Here is a 5,974-nt window from a genome sequence, read left to right as displayed (position 1 = left end):
TGGAATACAGTTCTTCATAGTATCCTGATATTATCCTTTTGATTTCAGTTGGTTCTGTTGTGATGTCACCCATTTCATTTCTTATTTGTGTTATTTGTATTCTCTCCCTCTTTTCCTTTGTTAAATTTGCCATAGGGTTTCCAATCTTCACAGAAGCAGACTGCCTCATCTTTCTCCCACGGAAAAACTGGTGGATTCAAACCAGCAGACTGTGGGTTAGCAGCCTGACACTTCACCCACTGCACCACCAGAGGCCCTCTCCCAAATATCAGCACCTCCTTAACTAGCAGCAGTTGAAAAATTCTGATAACAGATGCCATCCCACAAGCCCTATGTTAAAAATGAAAATGATTAGTTCTCTGAAGAGATGGTTGTACAGAGAAGATTCTCAGAAAGATTTTTTAACATGCTTTGATCTCTTCTCTGGGGCTAAGCACAGGTTCACATCAGAAGTTTAGGAAACAGGAATGACTTTCACGGGGTTCCTAAATGCACGGCCATTGTGGGTGATTCTGGCTCAAAGCCACGCTACAGGACACAGTAGAACCGCCTCATAGAAATAAAGGAGCCGTGGGTGGTTAGGGCTCGGCTGCTAACAAAAGGTCGGCAGTCCAAACCCACCAGCCGCTCTGCAGGAGAAAGATGCGGGGTCTGCTTCCGTAAAGGTTACAGCCTTGGAAACCCTAGGGGCAACAGTGGCGTCACTGGGGCTGGTGTCACCCCCCATGGACCTCCTCCTGTACCAGACATACAGAATCCTTAGTCAAGTTTATCGATTTTAATCATAGAATAACATAAATATAGTTATAAATGCCTTAAAGGAGCTCTGGTAGCATAGTGCCTAAGGCACTTGACTGCTAACCAGAAGGCTGGCGGTTCAAACCGCCCAGCCATTCCTCGGAAGGAAGGTTGGGTAATCTACTTCTGTAGTGATACTGCCTCGGAAACCCAAGGAGGGGTCGCTATGAGTCTATGAGTCGGGGCCGACCCGACGGCACATAACAACAACAACAAAATTTTTTTGTAAAACCTTTCTATATTAAATTAGAACATAGTTACATTAGCAAAAGCCTTTTTGGATGTTTCTCATTCTTTTCCTTTAATTACTGCTTCAATCTCAAACAAGTTATTGATAGAGGTTCACAAATACTAATTACCATAATATTATAGCAAAAACACCAGAAAATTAGACAAAATCAGCGACTACGAAATACCAGCAGGAAGGAAAACAACAGATCCTGCTTGTCACGCAGACAGATGACCCCATTCGATCAGAGCATCACTGTACTTGGGTAATAATGACAATTCTGACTGGTGTCCATTAGATGGTCCAAAGGGTAAATTACACAGTTTTAACCTTGTAGGTAATTCATACATGTACGCTGGGCTTATGAGAAATGTTTTTTGGTTGTTATCACTAACTACAGGGATGTTTTTATAAGAAATAATAAATTTCAGCTGAAACACTGCATAAAAGTTTTACAGACAGTCATTTTGATGTTGCCTCCTCTGATATTGTCAACCGATGTGGTCCACATCCCCTGAACTCCCCTAGTGATGCTACCGTGGGGCACTTCTACCCTGTTCTATGGGGGGTCATTATGAGTCGGAATCCATTCAACAGTAATAAGTTTGATTTAATGTTTATGGAAACAGATATCTTTCTCCCATAGAACAGGTGATGTGTTCAAACCACCAACTTTTAATTAGCAGTTGAGCTTTTAACCACTGTGCCAGTAGGGTTCTTTAATGGAAATATCTGTTGTTGTTATTAGGTCCCATTGAGTCAATTCCAACTCATAGCAACCCCATGTACATTGGAACGAAACAGTCTGGACCTGCACCATTGTGGCTGTGCTTGAGCCCATCATTGTAGGCACCGTGTTCACTGACCTGTACTTTTCCAAGCAGGATGTCCCTCTCTAGGGACCAGTTCTTCCAATAACGTGTCCAAAGTACTGAAACTAAGGAGTATTTGGCTCTACTTCCAAGACATATTTGTTTGTTCTTCTGGTAGTTCATGATATATTCAATAGTCTTCGCCAACATCATTCTTCAAAGGCATCAGTTCTTCAGTCTTCCTTATCCATTGTCTAGCTTTCATATGCATATGAGGCAATTGAAAACATCATGGCTGGGGGCAGGCACAACTAAATCCTCAAGTGACATCTTTGCTTTTTAACAGTTTAAAGAGGTCTTTGGCAGCAGATTCGCCCAGTGCAATGAGTCATGTGATTTCCTGACTGCTGCTTCCATGGGCATTGACCGTGAATCCAAGTCAAATGAAATCCTTGACAACTTCAATCTTTTCTCCATTTATTATGATGTGGTGAGAATTTTCGTTTGCTTGATGTTGAGGTGTAGTCCAGCCTGAAGGCTGGAGTCTTTGATCTTCGTCAGGAAATGCTTCAAGTCCTCTTCACTTTCAGCGAACAAGGTTGTGTCATCTGCATATCACAGGTTGTTAATGGTTCTTTCTCCAACCCTGATGCTGCATTCTTCATATAGTCCAGCCTCTCAGATTATTTGTGCAGCATACAAACTGAATAAGTGTAGTGAAAAGATAGAATCCTGACACACACCTTCCCTGATTTTAAAGCATACAGTATCCCTTGTTCTGTTCCAATGACTGTCTTTTGGTCTATGTACAGGTTCCTCATGAACACAGTTAAGTGTACAGGAATTCCCATTTTTCATAATGTTATCCATAACTTGTTATGATCCACACAGTCAAATGCTTTTGCATAGTCAATAAAACACAGGTAAATACTTTGCTGATATCCTCTGCTTTCAGCCAAGATCCATCTGACATCAGCAATGACACACCTTGTTCCATGTCCTCTTCTGAAACCAGCTTGAATTTCTGGCAGTTCTCCGTCAATGTACTGCTATAACTGTCCTTGAATTATCTTCAGCAAAACCAAACCCACAGCCACCGAGTCAATTCTGACTCACAGCGACCCCCACTGAGTTTCCAAGGCTATAAATCTTTATGGAAGTAGGTAGCCTTATCTTCCTCTTATGGAGCAACTGCTGGGTTTGAACTGCTGACCTTCTGGTTAGCAGCCAAATGCCTTACCCACTACACCAGCAGAACTCCTTGATGTTAATGATATTGTTCAATAATTTCCTCATTCTGTTGGATCACCTTTATTTGGAATGGACACAAATATGGATGTCTTCTAGTCAGTTTATCAGGTAGTTATCTTCCAGATTTCTTGGCACAGATGAGTCAACAAACATCAAACAGATGTTTGTTGAAACATCTCAATGGGTATTATGTCAATTCCTGGAGCCTTTTTCATTGCCATTTCCTTCAGTGTAGCTTGGATTTCTTCCTTCAGTACCATTGCTTTTGATCGTATGCTACCTCCTGAAATGGTTGAACATCAACCAATTCTTTTTGGTACAGTGACTCTATGTATTCCTTCCATCTTCTTTTGATGCATCCTGCCTCACTTAATATTTCGCCCATAAAATCTGTCAATATTGCAACTTGAGGCTTGAATTTTCTGCTTCAGTTCTTTCAGCTGGAGAAATGCCAAGCATGTTCTTCCTTTTTGATTGTCTAACTCCAGATCGTTGCACATTTCATTATAATACTTTGTCTTCTTGAGCCGCCCTTTGCAATCTTCTGTTCAGCTCTTTTAGTTCATTGTTTCTTCCATTCGCTTTAGCTTCTCTACATTCAAGAGCAAATTTCAGAGTCTCTTCTGACATCCATTTTGGTCTTTTCTTTCTTTCCTGTCCATTTAATGACCTTTTGCTTTCTTTGTGTATGATATCCTTGATGTTATCCCACAACTCATCTGGTCTTTGTTTATTAGCGTTCAATGCACCAAATCTATTCTTGAGATGGTCTCTAAATTAACGTGGAATGTACTGAAGATCGTAGTTTGGCTCTTGTGGACTTGAAGATCTAATCCCATTTGTCATCAGCTTCTTGGGTGACCAACGTGAACACTCCCAAGTTTAACACAGCCTGAAACAGTGGAAGCAAGCATAGGGTATTCCAGGGATAGGAGGCCGACCAGTTTTGCTAGACTGATGGTGTATTTAGTGGATATGGAAGACATAAATAGTAAGTCTGAATAAGAAGGAAAGAGAAGGGAATACGCCTCCCTTTATTATTATTTTTTTTGACCTATAAAAAGTTTTAAATATTCTTCAATATGCAAATAATCACATAACACAATGCTAAGGGCATGGGTCTGGGAGCCAGATGGTCCTGGGTTCAAATCCCAAGTCCCTTACACAACATCCTATTCAACTTTGGGCAAGAATACCCAGGATCTGTGTCTATTATATTACATGGCAAAGGGAAATTAAGATAGTAGAAGGAATTGAAGTTGCTAATCAATTAGTTCATCTTAAAATAGGGCAATTATCCTGGGTTATCAGGGTAGACCCAATGTAATCACAAGTGTCCTTAAATAGGGAAGAGAGAGGCAGAAGAGTCAGAACTAAAGTGATACAATGTGAGAAAGACTTAACCCATCATTGCTGGCTATAGACAGAAGGGGACCAAGAGCCAAGGAATCCGGACAGGCTGAAGAAAAGACATGGCCATAGATTCTCCTCGAGCCTGTAGGAAGGAACACGATCCTGCCGACATCTTGGCTTTAGCCCAGTGATACCTACTTCAGACTTCTGACCTCCAGAAAGGCAAGACAATAAATGTGTGTGTTTTAAGGCACTGAATTTGTGGTAATTTGTTACAGCAGCCAGAGGTAACTAAAAGCATGTGACTTATCCTGTCTAAGGCTCAGTTTCCTTCTTTCTAAGACACAGAAATGACCATTGTGAGGCACAAATAAGAAAAACCATGTTCAGATAGTGCTGGGCACCTCCAACTGAGAAGCTACTACTATCATTACATGTTAATTCCATAAAAACTCATAACAAGGAATAAACAAACATAACATTAATTAACTAATAAAAAAACTTTGGTAATCCTACCACCCAAAGGCAATGACTATCTTGCTGTTTTTCCTTCCAGACTTTGTTACGTGTATTTAAATGAGAATATGTATATATTTAAATATGTATTTAATACGAATTGGGCCGAGTTATACATACATAAACCAAAAAAACAAACGCACTGCCATCAAGTCAGATGCGACTCATAACGACCCTTCCTTGGGTTTTCAAGGCAATATCACTATGGAAGTAGATTGCCCAACTTTCCTTCCAAGGAGTGGCTTGTGGGTTTGAACCACCAGCCTTCTGGTTAGCAGTCAAATGCCTTAGGCACTATGCCACCAGAGCTCCTACTGGTGTGTAATCTGCCTTTTTTCACTTCCTCCTCTTCCTTCCCCGTCCTGAGCCAGATCCATGATTCCTGCTATCCATGAGCCAATAGCCACTGCCACCGTGTCAATCCATCTCGTTGAGGGCCTTTACCTCCTCCATCAACCCTTCACCTTACCAAGCATGACATCCTTCTCCAGAGAATGGTCCCTTCTGACAACATGACCAAAGTAGGTGAGACGAAGTCTGGCCATTCTCACCTCCAAGGAACATTCTGGGTGCACTTCCTCCAGGACAGATCTGGTAGTTCTTTTAGCAGTCCATGGTACTTTCAGCATTCTTCGCCAACACCACAACTCAAAAGAATCAACTCTTCGGTCTTCCTTATTCATTGTCCAGATCTCACATGCATACAAGGTGATTGAAAATACTATGTCTTGTGTGAGGTACACCTTAGTCCTCAAGAAGACATCTTTGCTCTTCAGCACTTGAAAGAGGTCCTTTGAAAAGGTGGGGACCAGGTTTTCTGGTCCGATAAAGCCTGGTGGAAGCACTGAGACTATGGCCCCTAGCTGCCCTTCAGGTCTGGAATTGAACCCACACCTGTGGTTTCCAGCCAAACAAAATACAAGCATATGAGTTGAACATTTACCTCAAGCAGATACACTCTTTGGAGAGAACAATTATGGGAGAAAGAAGGGCTGCTTATGCACAGGGAGACAGC

Source organism: Orycteropus afer, unplaced genomic scaffold (assembly GCF_000298275.1).
Source record: "Orycteropus afer afer isolate SDZICR_OR568_19922 unplaced genomic scaffold, OryAfe1.0 scaffold00048, whole genome shotgun sequence".
In the NCBI taxonomy this organism is placed as follows: Eukaryota; Metazoa; Chordata; class Mammalia; order Tubulidentata; family Orycteropodidae; genus Orycteropus; species Orycteropus afer.
Note: the sequence above shows the minus strand (reverse complement) of the source record.